We start from the raw sequence: 21,521 nt of genomic DNA, 5'->3' as shown, positions 1-21,521 counted from the left end.
TCTGTCACACATGCTGACTACATAATCATAGTATAATGTAGAATTCTATGTAATGGTAGAAGTAAAATATCAGGACATATTACGGACTCAAACATATGAGTTTAAAAAAATTGAAAAAATGATAAGTAAAATAGGATACAATTTGATAGGATAGGATTTGATAGGACACAATTTGATAAAATAAGATATTCAAAATAAAATACCACATATTTCTGTTGTTATATTCATTTATATATATGTATATAAATGAGTGTTAAAGCTACCTAACCAGCTTCCCTTCCAGAGAAGGAAAAGCAAATTGGCTGAAACCTAACTGTCTACAGCATTCTCCTCAACTTTGCAAACATATACAAGCAGATATTCTATTCTTCTTTGAGCTGATTTTACTAAATTAGGCTTATATTGTATACATCTCTGCAAAGCTCTTTTTTACTTTTGGCCATGTCACCTGCAGGATATTAGTTGCCCAATCAGGGATTGAACACATACCCTCTTCAGTGGAAGTGGATTCTTAATCACTCGATCGCCAGGGAATTCCCTGCAAAGCTTTTATTGCAACTGAAATATTACTTATTTCATGAACTTACCAGAAATCACTAGCTAATATACAAATTCCAGTTCTATGCTTTCTAACTTATGCACATCTACACAGAGATACACACACATACATGAGTCATAAATAAGGAGGTAACATAATGTTGGGTTCTATTTTTTAATGTCACAGATTTTTCTTATTAATTTGCTGACTTCTCCAACTCCCACTCCCTTATTATGGCCACTCACATATTTTCCTTCCCAGACAGTCAAGTACAGCAAACCATTATTCATTGTTTCCTATTGTTCTCAATATTCACATGTCCATGTACATTGCTCATAAACACACTCACACATAAATACAAATACATACATATTTATAAACATAGTCTATGCACATAGACTATATAATCGAATGCCTATAAGAATAGGATACCATGTGCTTCTATCATTTCACTTTCTAAGCCCTATAATATCACATAAAAAATCCATTCACATTTATTGATACAGCTTAAAAATTCATTATCTATGATGCTTACATAATCCTCCTTAGTGTGGCTGTATCCTAATTTATTCCACAGTCTTCAAATGAGGGGTATTTGTTGTGGTTGTGGTTAGAAGTCACTGAAAATATACACAACTATGTCTTTGAATACTCTTAGTACTTTTATTTCAATACAATAGTGTCTCTAGAAATTGAACATTTATTTAAAAAAAAATTCTCCAGGATAACCAAGGACAGATGGGAGCCACCTGTGAGAGAATAGGATTAAAAGATGTTTGGGAATCAGACACACAGCATTTTCATGGTTGTATTGTCAAGTCTACCACAGAAGGGCTTTAAATCTGGAAAAAAAATAAGTTATGGGTGAGTTTTCTAAATGTTATGCCTATACCCTATTGATGAGGTAGGTAGTTGGGACATAGAAAAAACTGGGTAAGATTAAGGGGGCATTTCATGCAGAGATAGGCACAATAAAGTACAGAAATGTTATGGACCTAACAGAAGCAGAAGATATTAAGAAGAGGTGGCAAGAATACACAGAACTCTACAAACAAGATCTTAATGACCCAGATAACCACAATGGTGTGATCACCCACCTAGAGTCAGACATCCCAGAATGTGAAGTCAAATGAGGCTTAGGAAGCATCACTGCAAACAAAGCTAGTGGAGATGATGGAATTCCAGCTGAGCTATTTCAAGTCTTAAAAGATGATGCTGTGATGCTCTCAATATGTCAGCAAATTTGGAAAACTCAGCAGTGGCCACAAGACTGGAAAAGGTTAATTTTTCATTCCAATCCCAAAGAAGAACAATGCCAGTGAAAGTGAAAGTCACTCAGCTGTGTCCATGGAATACTCTAGGCCAGAATACTGGAGTGGATAGCTGTTCCCTTCTCCAGGGGATCTTCCCAACCCAGGAATCGAACCAGGCTCTCCTGCATTACAGGCAGATTCTTTACCAACTGAGCTATCAGGGAAGCCATTGGGAGGTAAAGAATGTGGTTTTTCCGCAGTCTGACCATCCACAGACAAGCCTTATAACAGAGGGATGTCAGCTGTTTCCTAAAGTGTTTTATCCAGGACAAGTCTTACCACGTTCAGAGACAAAAGACACTCCCGCCTTGAGAAACAAATATTAAGATTAGTGAAAAAAAATCATATTATTACAAGATGGGTAAATAGAAATAAAAATGAAACTTATGCATTCATTTTAACCTATAAGCAAGAGAGATTTTTTTAATGATATTTTTTAGTTATTTATTTTTTTAATTTTATTTTATTTTTTTTTAATTTTTTTAATTTTAAAATCTTTCATTCTTACAGGCATACAACAAAATTCATTTTATGTTTATGAAGAATTTGAAATAAGTTAGAGAGCTTGACACGTGATGATTCTTAGGTTTCTGGGTCAATATCTGGAGGAGACAAGATGATGAGCTCAGTTCTTGATTCATGGGTTTTGAATAGTTAGTTTGGGGACACTCTAAGGAAAAGTATCAAGTAGAAGGCTGGATACATAGGTCTGGTGCTCAAAGATTGTCTTGGATATATACAAATAAGGTGGTAATTTAACCCAAGAAATCAATTTCTAGTTGGCTGATGTGCCAAGAGTCTCCAAAGTAACTGCAGGGATAAACAGCTTTTTATGTGTCAGAAACCTGAAATCATCAGTGGTAGAGAAGGTGAGATTAAAGAAAGGGAGAAAAGACATTGCTGTTAATTACACTTCTTTTTTATATTTGAAACTGCAGTAAGTGGTGAAAAGGTAAAACGATGAAATGAAAGTAGTTGCTTTCATTACCCAGCCATGTCTGGTGATTTAGACATTAAAGGAAGCATTTTAAAGGTGTGGGTGCTGCTCTCTGATTTATTTCAAATTCTTCATAAACATAAAATTAATTTTGCCTTATTTTAAAAATCCCTCTTGCTTGTAGGTTAAAATGAATGTGTGTGTTTTATTTATATTTCTATTTGCCCATCTTGTAAGGCTAGTCAGCAGATGGGTCAGGCTATGGAAAAACCAACAGCAAAAGAGAGGAGGCCAAACAGTGGGGTGAAAGGATTCTATGCATTATCTTCTGGGCTGGGACTCAACAGTGGGACTTTTGTATATCCCAGTGTAGAAATAAGAACTCGCTATCGAGGACATTGATGATCATGGTGTGTATTTTAATTGCATAAAAATTATTTGTTGATAAATAAGTAATTAAAATATCACATTCTATTGGTTTACTATGAATTTTTAATATATCTATGAAGCATTCATATCTATATCCAAGTTAGTGAGGGAACTCCAATCTGTCCCAACAATACATATTTTTAAACCAGAAGTATTTCACTGCTTTTGGCATATGCTCTGAACTGGAGAATTCATCCTAGTAGTCCTTGTGAATATTATAACTCTCAATATATAGATATAAAGGATTGAATAAAAATAGTGAAAAGCAAAAAGAATAATATATAGGTAAAGGTAGTTAACTCAGATCTGTTTACTCTCATCTCTCCATGGACATAAATCAATTTTAGAAGGTCAAGAGAATTTTTAGTGTACCATTTTCACCTTGCTACACCTGGAAAAATACAATTCAAGCAAATTCATATAGGATTTTCAAAGTAATTCATTTTACAGACTACGTTGTCAGAGCCCACAAGTGAATTTTAGGGTGACTTAACCCTTCCGTGATGTGAGGGGATAAATCTGATGGTCACATCTGCCAATGGTTTAGCTCTAAATTTAAAACTGTCTGGCCAGGTATTAGGCTACATTACCTTCAGCTCCACCCAGTGTAACTTACTGTGGCCAAAGCCCCAAATAAATCATTAAACTTACCTCTGAGCAGCATTTTCCAAAGTGTTTTTAGCAGAAAATCCATATTTGTCCAGGTAAATATAGCATCTTGGTTAGATATATATTGGAAATGCTCTCCTTAATATAGTTAATGACTATTCTTAAATTGTAGGATTTATTAGAGCCTTTGATGCACTAATACATGATGATAACCCACAATGATCTCTAGGAGATAAATATTTTATATAACTTTTCTCCACCCACACTTAAGATCATACACTTTTTGAAACAACATCTACTGCTAATACCTAAAAGAACATGAGTAAACAGCAGAAAACCGTTTTTAAAACTTCCTTATATGAACCACGAGCCATTCAGTAAACCAGAAATAGGTTTAAAGGACATGTGGGTTGACAGTCTGTCTCAGTTCTGCTCCAGCTCCCTAAGCAGCTCCGATTGTCCACCCGTGAAATGGAAATGCCCTAATGCCTGATGTTTGCCCTCCTGGACTGAGGATTGCAAGGTGGAGGGCCCAGTATAGGATCACTCGCCGAACTATGGAAATTACTTGCATGTCTATCAAGATTTTAATGTTTATTATTTTTGCTTTGCCTTTATTTCTAGTAATTTGATAAATGGGGTTTTTGACTGGGTTTAAGTTAAATGCAGATATAATGTTAATAATGCCAGAGTATTTATCCACATAAAAGTTTAATGGAAGTGTTTTGTGCATTCATTAAAGAATCATAGATTATCACAATAATCTTGCTCTGCTCTCATGGGAGATACGAAATGTTGGTAATTTAGGATTCACTGAAAAAGTATAAATGCTTAAAATTAAATCTAATTCAGTGCATTAGTCAAGAAGTTTGTGCTGTGGAGTCTGGAGGTCATTTCAGGTTACCAAAAACTTCCAGACACTTTAATAGGCACTGAGGATAGAGAGATGAAAAAGACCCAGTGAATTCTCTGATGAAGTGGTCAGAGTAGAAGAATAATCTGGTCCATGTGGGGTTGAGAGGAAAGGGTGATATACTTGGAGGAGCTTCCAGTTTTGCTGGTGAAGTGGTCAGACTGAAAGAGTAATCCAGTTGATGCAGGTTGAGGAGAAAGGGTGATGTATTTCAATCAGGAACATGGATGCAAGGAGGGCAGGTCAGGGGACAAAGGATAAGATCGATGAAGGAAGAAGGGTGGTATCAAGACCCAGGGGACCTTGTACACCATACTGAAGAGTCTGGATTTTTTCATACAGACACAAAGTAAGTCAAAGTGGAGCAGACAGGTCAACTGGAAGACAATTCCAACAGTCCAGGCAATACAGCAGAAAGGCCAGATTTATCACTGAACAACAGGTGTTCATCAAGGAACTCAACTCAATGTAAAATATGTGAATAATTAAATAATTACATGTATGCAAAAAGCTACACAGTCCATGGAAATCTCCAGGCCAGAATACTGGAGTGGGTAGCCTTTACCTTCTCCAGGGGATCTTCCCAACCCAGGGATTGATCCCCAGTTTCCCGCATTGCAGGCAGATTCTTTACCAGCTGAGCCACCAGTGAAGCCTAAGGATACTGGAGTAGGTAGCCTATGCCTTCTCCAGCAGATCTTCCCAACCCAGGAATCGAACCGGGGTCTCCTGTACTGCAGGCAGATTCTTTACCAACTGAGCTATGAGGGAAGCCCCATGTAAAATATGTGAATAATTAAATAACTGCATGCATGCAAAAAGCTGTAAAGGAAAATTTAAGAGTCACCTAACCTTTTCTACAGAGGCCAGAGAACGCTTCTCAGGGTGAGCAGGATTTAAGATGAGACAAAAATGAGCAGCAGCCCTAGCGTCAGTCAGATAAACGTGTTGGGGAGCATGGCTGGGAAATAGCCTACGTCCAGAAAAATGCAACTGACAAGAGTCAAGGGAGAGGACTGCATGCTAAAAAAATCAAAGAGAACTCCAGCATGGCTAGAGCGAAGAAGGATTAAAAGTGGTTCGAGATGAGGGTAAAGTGATGGTAAAGGCCAGATATGCAAAGCATTAAAGGTAGATATAAATGCTTTTAGATTCTATTCTAAGGTTAACAGGAAGCCACCAAAAGACTTTACGTATAATATAGTTTACATTTGGAAACAGTATCCTGACTTTTGTCTAGAGGATAGAGTTGAGATTCTAACGTGGTTATGGAAAAATTAGTTAGTTCATTGTAAGCTCTAACAAGGCAGCTGCAGGCATAGTTGGCATAAACTCAGTGTCCAGCTGTGTCTGGTACATTGAAAGCACTCAACATATATTTGTTGCATGTTTAGACAAATGAGTGAGATTATCTGTTATTTTTGTCCATTTTTATCCAACCCAAAATTTTCTTAAACGATAAAAACTGTTTTTCAAGGTCTAAAGTTTTTTGTTTTTGGCAAACATCTTCACTGTAGGGAAGACATTTTCATTTTCTCTGAATGACCTTGAGGCATTAATTCTAAAATGTCTAGAAATATTTTTAGCGTGTCATTTGGATGACAAATGAAAAGGCGCATTGCTCCTCTGAGTTCCCATAGTCTCAAGAAGCATAGGCCAATAAAAAGAACAAACATATAAATGGAAATTATTTACTGAAATATACTAGTTCTCAATTTGTATGAGTCAATTTTCAAAAGTATACAGGATAACTTTTTATAACAGCTTTATTGTTATATAATTCATGTACCATAAAATATATTCTTTTGAAATGTACAACTCAGTGAATTTTACTGTGTTAACAGAGATGTGCAACTATCACTTCTATTTAACTTTACAATATTTTTATCTCTCCCCTGCAAAAAATCCTATACACATTAGCAGTAATTCCCTGTTCTTTCATCCCCTCTCCAATCCCTGATAGTCACTAATTTATTGTCTATCTCAGTGACTTTGCTATTCTAAATATTTCATATAACTAGAGTAGCATAATATGTGGTCTTATGTAATAATTTCTTTCATATAGCATATTTTCAAGGTCTAATCATTGCAGCATAAGTCATGTAACAGGTATCAGTATTCTTTTTTATTGCCAAATAACATTCCATTGTATATCCATAAAACATGTTATTTCTCCATTCATCAGTTGATAAGCATTTAGGTCATTTCCACTTTTTGACTCTTATGAATAAAGCTGCCATGAATATCCATGCATTTAAGTTTTTCAAACATATGTATTCAATTCTTTTGGGTATATTCCTCAGCATGAAATCGTCAGGTTATATGGTGGCTTAGTGGGTAAAGAATCTGCCTGTCAATGCAGGAGACCACCTGCAATGCAAGGAGACCTCAGTTCTATCCACAGGTTAGGAAGATCCCTGGAGAAGGAAAGAGCCACCTACTCCAGTATTCTTGCCTGGAAATCCCATGGACAGAGGAACTTGGTGGGTTACAGTCCACGGGATCATCAGAGTCAACCACCACCATGGTAATACTATGTTTCGTGTTATGAGGAACTGCCAAACTGTTTACCAAAGTGGCTGCAGAATTTTATAATCCTTCTAGCAACGTGTGAGTGTCCAAATTTCTCCACAGTCTCAACAACACTTGTTATTGTCCATCATTTACATTAAAGCCATCCTAGGGGCTGTGAAGTGCCACTGCTTCCTTGCAATTTTGGTTTGCATGTCTTTAGGAACTACTGATGTAGGACATGTTTTCCTATGTTTATTAGTCATTTGTATACCTTCTTTGGAGAATGATTCTATAAATCCTTTGCCCACTTTTATTAGGTTATTTTTTATTGATATGTTGTTTAATTATATTAACTAGTAACTCCATGTAAACATTAACTTGGAGAATACAATCTATGACAGGGATGTCTTATTCCTGATTTTAAAACAAATGCTTCTAGTAATTCCATTTTGCTCTGGAATTATATAACAGTTCTAACATTTTTTTAGTTGTCTGTTTCTATTATGCTTAACCTTTAATTTGAATGTATATTTCTATTATATTTGTATCTTACTTCATAGTTACATGTATGCTGATGCTATTTGGCACCATCCTTAAAGATATTCACTATGAAGTGCATCCTTTATTATTATATTGTATACTTCATTTCTTGTTTGAGTTTTCTTTTTGTTTTCTATTTATTCTTGGAGAACACCTGCTCTAACTCTCTACTGATCTGTTTAAATCAGCTGACCCCATACATGGCTCCAGGCTGGGGAAATTATCCAAAGATTTCCAGCCAGAGTATCAGCAGACAGATGAGGGGGATGAACAGGCTCCAAAGCAGAGCAATAAGCAAGTGTTTAAGAGGTTTTCATCCATGGGAAATAAGTTCTATTTTTTTCTTGCTAAACTATACAGGGATAAGCCTAGAGATTGTATAGCCTACCTTGTTACCTCTTGAGGACAGTCTGCCTGAAGAAAAAAACAAGACAGACCAAAGCTTCACTGAGAAGTAGAGAAGCATGCTGATAACATTTATAAGGATCTAAATCAAGCTAGATCTTCAGTAATTTGTATATTTCAACTTAGAGTTATGTGATTTAATAATTACCCCACCTTAGGAAGGTTTAAATGAATTTGACTGTCACTTTCAAAAAATCTCATCCATTATGATAACTTACCTAGAACACTGTTTTCCTCAATGTGTTATATCCAAGTATAATTTTTAAGAAGATAAAAACATGTGACTCTAAAACTAATGATGAGCAGTTGTGAAATATTTGTTCAATTCCTTAACGAGGGAATAAGAGCACAGTAAAGCTGTTCGAAAGTATCTACCAGTGTTATAGTCAGTGAAAGAAGGAACTCTAAGATTAGTTGTAGAAGGTGATTAATATTTTTCAGGTAACTAAAACAATAACTTTCTAGTCTTCTCAATCAGAAAAAAAGCTTGTTATTTAATAGGAGAAAAATTATTTGCGATATGTTAATCTTATGTTAAATAACATCTAACATTACAGAGCATAGTATGATCCTTATATTAAGCAAAAGACTAAATAAAAAAGGAAAAATTACATATACCTAGAGACAACTCAGGCTTCCCTGTTGGCTCAGACAGTTAAGAATCTACCTGCAATGCAGAAGACCTGGGTTGGATCTCTGAGTTGGGAAGACTCTCTGGAGGAGGGCATGGCAACCCACTCCAGTATGCTTGCCTGGAGAATCCCCATGGACAGAGAATTGCTGGCTACAGTCCATGGGGTTGCAAAGAGTTGGACACGGCTGAGCAACTAATCACACAGTACAGCGATGAGTCAGTAGTGGCCCTATTAAATCATAGAAACATCATTGAGTAATATTTGCCTTCTTATCTTTTTTGGATAATTTTTCTCCATACTTACTACTTTATTGAGGGAAGTTTTAACTGCCTATCATTTGACAATATGGTAGGTTGTTTTCAGAATGCTTCTTTATCCAATTCAAGGGTAAAGGCTTTCTAACCCTAGATTAAAACCTGGAGGTTACCTTGAAATGTGACCTTTTCCCAACTGTGATATCCAGCATCACACATCTACTATTGGTTGATGGGATGAAGTGGGATCTCCTTCAAATAAGACTATTCATATTATATAGACAAATACAACTCAAGATCATTGATGAGTTTAGTACGTAGCCTAACACTGACCCTCTTGTACCCTTACCATGCCCTATCCCTGGCTATTTTTATCACTATATTTCCCTTGAGTGATTTAGCCACCAAGAATGCTCCATCTACTTATTCTAGGCTCTAAATGAACACAGAGACGGCTGAAATGGAATAAGGAGAGAGTAAGCTTCAGTTTTAAGAGCTGGGACAGTCTATCTGTCCCTGCTGCTGAAGTGCTGTCAGTCACCAGCCCTGGGGTCCACGCAGGTCCTGTGGGCTCAAAGAGAGAAGAAAAGCAGAAGGGGGCAAAAGATCACAGATATACTTCACATTCTTGATATGTAAAGATTTTGAAAATTCCTATGATTTCTTCCTTAGTTGTCAAATGTCAAAACAGAGAAGTGAGTTGAAACCCTACCCAGAACCCATCATAAGGCTGCCCACACATTTGCCCCACACACACTCAAGGCCAGCCAGTCAAAGACCAAAGGGACACTGAGAGTCAGAACCTTCTCTGACCATCGTGGATTGGGTTAGGTCTCCAAAGTCACAAAATGAGGAGTTTATTAAAGAAGAAGAGGATCAGCGGCCACTACTGGGGACCTGCAACCCTTCACTTGGGAGCTTCCCAAACAGGAATAACTGCAGACAGAGGAAGCCATTGCCCTGCTTAGTTCCTGGGGCATTCAGGAAAACACTTGGCATGGCCAGAGCTGCTGGCCATCCCCTCTGACCTATGGAGCCTAGTCCCTACCCTAGTATCATGGGATGCGACCACTGACATTGTGGATTCAGACATGGGGGACACATCTTGAGAGGCACCATTTTTCCTATCACTTCCACCATTTCTGATGTGAAATGTTCTGCTTTCTAGGCACCAGTGAGGTTCTCTGGGAAGAATTGTCAATGCAGCGCTGTATGGTCTCTTCCGGCCATAGGAATTTAGCCAGCTGAGATGAGTCATCAGCGGTCTTGGGTGCCATGGGGGTTCCACTGATGATGCTCTGTGTGCTGCTGATCCTGGAGACTCCATGCCCAGGAGTGGGAATGCTGCCAAGGGAGCTTAGTATAGACCCAGATCCCCAAGAGAGGCTGAGAGAAATGATGACTTTTATAGTCAGAATGGAGGTTGTGTGCTTAAAACTTTGCATTTCTGTGCATGGAGATACAAAGACTTGCCCTTCCAGGGGGGAAATATAAAATTACTGAGAAGTTTTGCTACTTTTAAAAGACTCTGGATACTTTAAATAAACCAGACTGGAAGCCAAACTTGAGAACTTACTGTAAGATATGGGAAAGGGGAAGGCCATGGATAAAGAGCTGAGATGCTACATTTCTTTCCTTGGGCTTAAACCAGATACTTACAGGAAGCACAGGAAGGAGAAAAATCTAAATGTTTACAAGTTCAGCTGATGGCTGACATAAGCAAGACTAAATTTTTTTTTAGGAAATGCATCAAAGTAAGTGTAACAAGACTACAACCAAAACAGCCTTCAAAATCCATCAGAAGAATGGAGAACAGCTTCAGATAGCAGCAACAGAAACTTTGGAGGTAAGTTCCAATCTTCAGAGAAGCATAAAGCTGTTTTCATAAGACTCAAAAATGGAAGGGAAGAATGGGTAAATATAATTTAGAAGCAAAGAAAAAAAAAGACTCTCATAAAACTTCACCTTTGGAGTGAGTTCTTAATAATAAAGACAGTCTGATCAAGCCTCTAAGTCAACACTTGCTAGAGGTGAGTGATTGGGCTGCTGTTCTTGTGGAAAGACAACATGAACTGTGGAAACCTGGAGCAGCATATCCCAAAGGCATGGAGACTGGAGACTTCTTAATTCATAAAGCCAAAAGACTGCTGATTTATGAGACTGATTGAATATTATCTCACACTCTCAAAACCAGGCAGCAGATGTACACAAAATTACCTGCAGAATCTAAAGTTATCAATGTACTTAAAAATTATCTGCACTAAAAATCAATTCATTGCAAATCTGCAACCAAGAAGGCTTTGCTGCATGAAGAAAACACTAAGGTAGAAAGGGAACAGCAAAACTCCAACAGAAATAACACATCCTTGTTGAACTTCATCAAGGGAAAAAAAAATTTCATGCAGTATTCAATTTAAAGAGAATTTATTCCATTTAAGGTAGACTAGAGGTGTCCAAACCAGCTGAAAACATCAGTGCTACATATGAACTGCTATATACTTATAAAATTCAAGCAAAAATTATTTCAGAAAAATCAAAAAGAATAGCTGGGTATTATTAAAACCTTTTTATTCCAAGAAGTCAAAAGCTTATATTACAGGAAAAAGAGTTCTGTTAGCTCAGAGAAAATAACGTAACAAAGCAGATGTATACACGATGCAAAAACTGAGCAAGAAATCTTTAAATTTCTTGAGAACCTTTAATTCTGAAAATTATCCTTCCATTCCCAATTTCGTTAAAAAGCATGTTTGATAGGGGCCTGAGACTACAACCAGGAACCCTCCAGACAACAGATCCCTGAGGAAGGAGAAGCATCTGGCTTTGATGGTGAGGGAATGGAAAGGACCATGCCAGACATCTACCAGTTGTCAACCCCAGGCTCCCTCCAGTCTGGCCAACTCGATCCTAGCTCAGTAAGTCCTCCAGGAGAGAAAGACAGAGCTGGATAGTTAAAATAATGATCTTAACAAGAAAGCATGTAAATAAATACTGAATAAAAAAGGGAGTCAAAAGCCTAGAAAGAAGGCAAGGAGTCAGAATAAAAGCCTTCACATAGCTGACAGCTAAGATGGCCAAGACTAGTCCCTATCTTCAACATATTCCATTCCACAATACCAGGCATGGCAACTTAAGATGCAGACAGTCATTCACCATAAGGGTGAACTGTCCACAAACTTGATGGACAACTCTTCCTGGAGATCTTTGTCCAGATTTCCCTTTAAAGGACTTTAAGCCTTCATAAGACATTTAATATTTTTTTTATTTCTCAAGAAATTAAGTAGAAATAAAGAACCATGGTTATCAGTACTTAATCTTGAGTAATTCATACCATAGTCTTTTTCAGAAAGGTAAAAATCATAAGTTAATCATGCAACATTCTCAAAGTTTTATGAAATAGCTATCCTTAAACTATGCGTTTGTTATCTAATGTGTTCCTAAAAGAAATGTAGACTTACTGTATATAAGGTACCTGAGTCTTGATTGGCCCTAATTACTGCCAATCATTTCAAGAGAGGTTTTCAAAAGGCCAAAGTGACCACCCCTCGTCCCGTGATTCACAAGCGTAGGGGCAAGTCTTCAAAAGAAGAAAGATTCAGATCTAATCAGACATGTAAAGAAAATTCTTACCAGCAGAGGTTAAAATATTATAGAACTATCTCAGTATATCATAAAATTTGGGTAGACAATCAATGGACAATAGAACTTGCCTCTAGAGAAGGAATAGCTCCAATATTCTTGCCTGGAGAATTCCATGGGCTGAGGAGACTGGTGGGCTCTGGTCCATGGGATCCGAAGAGTCACAACTGAGCAACTAACACTTTGACTTGCCTCTAGTCAGAAAATTCTACCCCGTTCAACATTTGCAAAGAACTAAATGGGCTTAGTATTGAGAAGAAAACCCACTAATTATTGCTATATGCTTTTCTGCTACCAATTCTGTAATAGCAAGCTCCCTGTAACTATTTAGCATCCAGAATTAAGTGTGCAAAAACCTCTCAGAGATCTCTATATATTAATAGAATGATGAGTTGGACCAAATGACCTTCTCATGGTCTAATGAATCTTCCTTTTTTCCTTTCCTTTTCTGTTAACTTATAGATTTTCCTATTTCCAGTTAGCCCACTATCATTAGATTCTGTCTGAGCTGCCTTTTACCCTAAAAACTTATATCTTCCCCTTTCAATTGCTTCTAATTTAATTCTTATGTCATTGCCTTTTCTCTTGTTAAGCTCCAGTCTTATTTCTCAAAAGAAACAACTCATTTGAACAATCACAATAATTTGAACAATAATTTGAGAAATAGTAATTACAAGTTCAACATTAGGTCACCCCATTAGTTAAACAAAAATTAGGAAAAGGTGAACTTGATATCTTGTTGAAAACATCATCAGGATATATCAAATGACATTATGCTGGTATTGCCAATGAAGTCTTGTCTAGCTACTCATAAATTTTATCCACAGGTAGCTTATTTTTAACCTATGGTCACAGCCCTTCATTCTCTGGTAGCCAAATACAAGGGCTTCCCTGGTGGCTCAAGTGGTAAAGAATTAACCTGCATGGTAGGAGCTGTAGGTTCAACCCCCAGGTCAGGAAGATCCACTGGAAGGGGAAATGGCAATCCATTCCAGTATTCTTGCCTGGAGAATCCCATGGAGAGAAGAACTTGGTGTGTGTGCTACAGTCCTTGCGTCACTGAGAGTTGGACATGACTGAATTGACTTAACATGCATGCACACAGCCAAGGACAAAAATATACATGAATGAAAGCTCCGAAACAAAATTAACTTTGCTTCAGAAATAATGCCTTCTTGGCTTTGTGTAGATTGTTGGAGGAGATCACTGAGAGGATGTGACTGCTGGTTCACTCAAGAGCAGGACCCAGGCAATCAGAGGCTCCTCATCCATCTACCACATCCTTGAAATATATGGGTCACCCACCATTCCCACACTAGGAGTGGTTTCAGGGACACAGCCTTGAGAGACTAATGTGGTGCCTTAGTTTGTCCCACAGTCTCTATTATGTACAATTGAATATACATGATTTTTAGGAAAATATATACCACATTATTGAAAAAACAGAACAAAATTTAGCATTTTACTATAAATAATCCAGGCTATTATTTTAATTTTCTTTTCAATTTATATATAAAGATATCAATGAGATACCTAAAAATACACATCAACTTATTAGGCTTTCATTTTACGGATTCAGATAAATATAGATGCGTAGAGAAGTAGTGATCAGATATCACTTTTCTCAACAACATAGTTTAATTAGAGTGCATTAGTGTGTACAATGCAGACACTTAAATGCAATATTGATAGGTTTTAAAACTGAAGTACGTAGCCATCCTGAAGTAATTTGGATGCAACCAGCTGAAACTGTACTAATGGTGCAAAGGTAAGAGACGTGGAAAATTGGTTTTCTATTTAAAAATACAGAGTGGAACTTTTATTGTTAAAAATCATGCTTTGGAACCCAGTTCAGTTCAGTTGCTCAGTCGTGTCTGACTCTTTGTGACCCCATGAACTGTAGCACGCCAGGCCACCCTGTCCATCACCAACTCCCGGAGTTCACTCAGATTCACGTCCATCGAGTCAGTGATGCCATCCAGCCATCTCATCCTCTGTCGACCCCTTTTCCTCCTGCCTCCAATCCCTCCCAGCATCAGAGTCTTTTCCAATGAGTCAACTCTTTGCATGAGGTAGCCAAAGTATTGGAGTTTCAGCTTTAGCATCATTCCTTCCAATGAACACACAGGACTGATCTTTAGAATGCACTGGTTGGATCTCCTTGCAGACCAAGGGACTCTCAAGAGTCTTCTCCAACACCACAGTTCAAAAGCATCAATTCTTCAGCGCACAGCTTTCTTCACAGTCCAACTCTCACATCCATACATGACCACAGGAAAACCATAGCCTTGACTAGACGGACCTTTGATGGCAAAGTCATGTCTCTGGCTTTTCAATATGCTGTCTAGGTTGGTCATAACTTTCCTCCCAAGGAGCAAGTGTCTTTTAATTTCCTGGCTGCAATCACCATCTGCAGTGATTCTGGAGCCCAAAAACATAAAGTCTGCCACTGTTTCCACTGTTTCCCCATCTATTTCCCATGAAGTGATAGGACTGGATGCCATGATCTTTGTTTTCTGAATGTTGAGCTTTAAGCCAACTTTTTCACTCTCCTTTTCACTTTCATCAAGAGGCTTTTTTGTTCCTCTTCACTTTCTGCCATAAGGGTGGTGTCATCTGCTTTGGAACCCAGTGCAGGCTTAAAAACACACTTTTTGTGGCAGCAATTCCCATGATGGTGACATAGTTTCCCTAGGAAGGTCCCTCTTCCCAAAGAAACACAGATATGTGCAACTACACACAGCTATTTTAGAAAGTAGCTGAGTAATTATTACACATCAAGCAAATGAAAAAAATACCCACGTGGAAACAGGTAGCACAGGCTGAGACACATACTTGCTATAAACTCCACACTCAACACAGTGCCAGACTTTCTTAGAGGGGCACCCTCAACCCCCAGCTGTGGGGACACAGCATACTGAAATTCATGAGATGCAGGAAAAGCAGGAAAGTTTATAGTGATAAACACCAACGTTAAGGAAAAAGAAAGAACTAAAATAAACAACCTAACTTTACACCTCAAGGAACCAGATAAAGCACAAACTAAGCCCAATATTACCAGAAAGAAGGGAATAACAAAGATCAGACAGAAATAAATGAAAGAGAGACCAGAAAAAAAAATAAGAAAATATCAACAAAATTAAGAGCTAATTTTTGAAAGAGAAGAAAAATGACTAATCTTTAGCTAGAATAAGGAAAAAATGAGAGAAGACTAAAGTAAATGAAATTATAAATGAAAGAGGAGATATTACAACTGACAGTATAGAAATGCAAAGGACCATGAGATTATTATGAAAAATTATAGGCCAACAAATTGGATAACCTGAAAGAAATGGATAAATTCCTAAAATTAAGATCCTACCAAGACCAGGACATGAAAAAACAGAAAACTTGAACAGCACCAATAATGAATAAGGAGATTTAATCAATAATTAAAAAGAAAAAAAACTCTTACCAAAGCTCAGAACTAGGTGGTTTCACTACTGAATTCTTTCAAATATTTAAAGAAGAATTTTATTTTGTCAATTGTATTTCAATCAAGCTGAGAAAAACCTTTTTATTTCTACAATGGTATAGAATCAACATTCAGTTGAGCTCTTGGTAACATTTATTCCATTTAGAAAATATTAAAACATTGAAATTAACCCAGATGCTGCATTCTTGTTTCTTTAATAAATTAAAGCATTCAATTATAGAAATAAATAATGTTCTAAATTTAATCAATAGCAAGTGTACTTTTAAAATACTGTTTTTATTTACAGAATTAAAACATGATTTCCTATCAAGTATCATGCAATCATTTAATCAGTTCCTACCAAGAAAATCATTCAGCCATTTCCTCATAATGAAATTATTTTTATCAAAGAATTAGCAATTAAAATCATCAATATTAAAACTCATTGTAGATTTCAAAATAATGCTCTTTAAAAGTTTTAGGTTTTTCTTTTCCTTCAGGAAAATCTTTACAATTATCTGCTTACATTAAATGCCCATTTAAAACACTTTTTGATTTCTATATCACAGGTTAAGAAAGAGGTGTTCATTTTAAAAGTATTTAAAACATCAGAGAAATCAATATGATATTTATAAAGAATATAACATAATAATAATTAGCAGGCTTTAAACAGTTATCTCATAGAAAACCTAAACTCATTTTAATCTCAAAAGAACCCTGTGATGTAGGTACAGTTATTGTTCCATTTTACCAAAGAGAGCTTCCCTGGTGGCTCAGACCGTAAAGCGTCTGCCTACAATGCGGGAGATCCGGCTTCAATCCCTGGGTCGGGAAGATCTCCTGGAGAAGGCAATGGCAATCCACTCCAGTATTCTTGCCTGGAAAATCCCATGGATGGAGGAACCTGGTAGTCCATGGGGTTGCAAAGAGTCGGACACGACTGAGCAACTTTACTGTTTACCAGAGGAAACTCAAGAAAGATTAAACAATAAAGTTCCCAGACTCACAGCTAGTAAATGGTAGAACAGATGGGAAACGTACTCAGGGATTAGGACTTGTGTTTTTAATCTTCATACTTCAGTGGTTCTCTGTTAATACTTTACTAGATTTTTGTCTTAATCCCCAGACAATTACAAAATTAAAACATTCTAAGTTAGATTTTGCTTCTTCAATGGTTTTATAAATAGAAGATATTTATGATTTCCTCAGGAAACCAATAATTTTTTTCCAGTTGAAATTCATCCAACAGAAGTAAGATGCATCAGGTACCCCTATGGATTTCTTAAAGTGGATAGATACAAGTATTTACTGAAGACAAGATTTGAAAGTACTAGATCTCAGAGATTGCTCTGGGAATGTGAGAAAGTCATTATTTTCTGGCTCACCAGTAATTTATTTTGAATTTATTAAATTCACTGATGTGTGAACTGGTTATCAAAACTTGATAAACAGCTTATAAATCACTTTGAAGTTGGCAGAAATAAATATTAATGAATCAATTTTCAAGGAATTTAATGTCAGTTTCTCCTTCTGTCACCATAAGTTAAAGAATCTCAGTTGTTTTATTTGAAAAAGAATCTACAATTCATTAGTAATAACTGATGTTTTTCAAGATAGTTATAGGACCATTTATTATATGAAAATAGAATTAATTGCTTAAAAGAAAGGAATGCTCTTTGAAAAATCCACCAAGGAGTTTCATATAACAAAAGTGTTGCTTAAAATATATTTATAGAACACAAGTTTGATGATGATTTTAATCCTTTAAGATAGTAAAGTAACCTGCTTCACCAAGGTTTGAACAGGGGTGGCCCCAGAATTCGAAAAGAGAAAAGCAAATTTCTCAGGGACCAAGTAGCTGCCAATGTCAGAGCCATATCATATTGCACTTAAACCATCATTTCCTTCTTTACTCAGGATGAAACAGACTCAGAGGGTTTTAGGAAATTGTTCAGGCGACATGAATAATGAGTAGCAAACTCAGGATTTGAAAACAGGCTATGTCTGACTCTTCCTGATCCCATGTTCTGTAGCACACCAGGTTCCTCTGTCCGTGAAATTCTCCAGGCAATAATACTGGAGTGGGTAGCCATTCCCTTCTCCAGAGGATCTTCTGACCCAGGGATCAAACCCAGGTCTCCTGAATTACAGGCAGATTCTTTACCATCTGAGCCACCAGGGAATTCTGAAAACATGTCTATCTAACTACAAACTTATGTTAGTTTAGCCTTTGAAATTAAAAAAAAATTAGATATATAATAATATACAATAATTTTCTATGTGGTAGATTTTAAGGATACAAAAAGGCACTCCAAGGCTCCAAAAGACAAAATAAAAAGAATCTTAAAAATCTGGGTATCTATCTACCTATCTATCTATTCTGGCCCCAAGAGGTTAGATGGCTTGTCCCAAATTAATAATTCAAATCTGGGCTTCATTTCAGATTTCCTGTACTTGTTTTCCTTCTGGAGATATGCAATATCCTAATATTGATATTTTGTTTCCTAGACCTAAATGCTTATTCCTCATTAACTATGAAGTACATGAAATCTTAGAAGTCTTTTGAGTCGGCTTATTATATCTCTTGCAAAAGTTCTGGTACATGTATGATCTCCCTAAAGGGATGAGAGATTGCAAAACAACCAGGACAACTGTACATGGTTGGGAAACTTATTGGCTGTGTAAGGATACCCAGGTGAGTGGATTGGGAGTGAGAGCTGAATTCCAGCTCACACTCTACCTTCAAGTCCCATCCACCTAAAGAGGGTACCATTTCTAATTTGCATGAAGGTACCATATTGGCTCATACGGTATCAGGAGGACCTTGAAAGTTAGGAAGGAAGTGGGGTGTATATGCCTGGACATTAAGGTTCTCATATCCAATTTCTATTGGAAATTAATGAAAGCAACAGACTTACAAAGTCAATAATGAGAGCGTTTATTAATTCAGTAAATAAGGGCCAGGGTGGGAAGATGTATTCTGTTATTGCTAAGAAACATAATTTTATTTCAGGACAAAATATTTACGATAAAGAGCAGCAGCATGTTCTACTTCACTGTATGGGATATGAGAACTATTACTAAAGGCGCCTGAGACTATTTCTACAGAATGTGACAGAAATAGGAAGTCTTATGTCTTTTGGTTTTATTATTTTGCTTATTAAAGCCTTCTTGGAATAAAACACCATGATGCCATATACATCATAGTTTAAAAAAATTATCACACCATCACTATCCCAGGTTCTGGAAAGTCTCCAAAGAAACACTTTTGATAACAAGTCTTCATTTAATGACTACATAATTGGTGTTTTCTATTTGAAAGCTGAATACTTTTTTTTTCCTTTTATTTTATTTTATTTTTTTTTAATTTTAATATCTTTAATTCTTACATGCATTCCCAAACATGAACCCCCCTCCCGCCTCCCTCCCCATAACATCTCTCTGGGTCATCCCCATGCACCAGCCCCAAGCATGCTGCATCCTGCGTCAGACATAGACTGGTGATTCAATTCTTACATGATAGTATACATGCTAGAATGTCATTCTCCCAAATCATCCCACCCTCTCCCTCTCCCTCTGAGTCCAAAAGTCCGTTATACACATCTGTGTCTCTTTCCCTGTCTTGCATACAGGGTCGTCATTGCCATCTTCCTAAATTCCATATATATGTGTTAGTATACTGTATTGGTGTTTTTCTTTCTGGCTTACTTCACTCTGTATAATCGGCTCCAGTTTCATCCATCTCATCAGAACTGATTCAAATGAATTCTTTTTTATGGCTGAGTAATACTCCATTGTGTATATGTACCACAGCTTTCTTATCCATTCATCTGCTGATGGACATCTAGGTTGTTTCCATGTCCTGGCTATTATAAACAGTGCTGCGATGAACATTGGGGTACATGTGTCTCTTTCAATTCTGGTTTCCTCGGTGTGTATGCCCAGAAGTGGGATTGCTGGGTCATAAGGTAGTTCTATTTGCAATTTTTAAGGAATCTCCACACTGTTCTCCATAGTGGCTGTACTAGTTTGCATTCCCACCAACAGTGTAGGAGGGTTCCCTTTTCTCCACACCCTCTCCAGCATTTATTGCTTGCAGATTTTTGGATCGCAGCCATTCTGACTGGTGTGAAGTGGTACCTCATTGTGGTTTTGATTTGCATTTCTCTAATAATGAGTGATGTTGAGCATCTTTTCATGTGTTTGTTAGCCATCCGTATGTCTTCTTTGGAGAAATGGCTATTTAGTTCTTTGGCCCATTTTTTGATTGGGTCGTTTATTTTTCTGGAATTGAGCTGCAGAAGTTGCTTGTATATTTTTGAGATTAGTTGTTTGTCAGTTGCTTCATTTGCTATTATTTTCTCCCATTCAGAAGGCTGTCTTTTCACCTTACTTATATTTTCCTTTGTTGTGCAGAAGCTTTTAATTTTAATTAGATCCCATTTGTTTAAAATCCTCAACAAAATTCTAGCAATCAGAATCCAACAACACATTAAAAAGATCATACACCATGACCAAGTGGGCTTTATCCCAGGGATGCAAGGATTCTTCAATATCCACAAATCAATCAATGTAATACACCACCACATTAACAAATTGAAAAATAAAAACCATATGATTATCTCAATAGATGCAGAGAAGGCCTTTGACAAAATTCAACATCCATTTATGATAAAAACTCTCCAGAAAGCAGGAATAGAAGGAACATACCTCAACATAATAAAAGCTATCTATGACAAACCCACAGCATACATTATCCTCAATGGTGAAAAATTGAAAGCATTTCCCCTAAAGTCAGGAACAAGACAAGGGTGTCCACTTTCACCGCTACTATTCAACATAGTTCTGGAAGTTTTGGCCACAGCAATCAGAGCAGAAAAAGAAATAAAAGGAATCCAAATTGGAAAAGAAGAAGTAAAACTCTCACTGTTTGCAGATGACATGATCCTCTACATAGAAAACCCTAAAGACTCCACCAGAAAATTACTAGAGCTAATCAATGAATATAGTAAAGTTGCAGGATATAAAATCAACACACAGAAATCCCTTGAATACTTTTGAAATACCAACAATATCCATTTTTGGAGTACCAGGCAGTATACTAGCTAGTATGCCTAAATGATTGCCTATCTTCCCCAAAAATAATACTCCAAAAGTTATTTATTACTATTTTCTTCTTGTCAATAAGAAAACTGGGGCTCAAAGAAGCTAAGGGTCTTGAGAATTAATGGAAGAGTACAGAATCAAGTTTATGCTGGTTCTGATTTTAAAACCAAACCCTCTTTACCTCACTGAACTAACCCAATACGGCCACTACTTAGAGGAGAAATTTGTATTTTATCTA

The 21,521-nt window shown here is 36.8% G+C and overlaps 1 protein-coding gene across 2 annotated transcripts in view; it reads right to left on the bottom strand.

The window, feature by feature from the left end:
• Nucleotides 1-21,521, bottom strand: part of GPC5 (glypican 5) — a 1,587,384-nt gene that overhangs the window by 1,266,575 nt on the left and 299,288 nt on the right. The gene's annotated exons all lie outside the window — the stretch shown is intronic.

Source organism: Ovis aries, chromosome 10 (genome assembly GCF_016772045.2).
Source record: "Ovis aries strain OAR_USU_Benz2616 breed Rambouillet chromosome 10, ARS-UI_Ramb_v3.0, whole genome shotgun sequence".
Lineage (NCBI taxonomy): Eukaryota > Metazoa > Chordata > Mammalia > Artiodactyla > Bovidae > Ovis > Ovis aries.
This window is presented reverse-complemented; position numbering and strand designations above follow the sequence as displayed.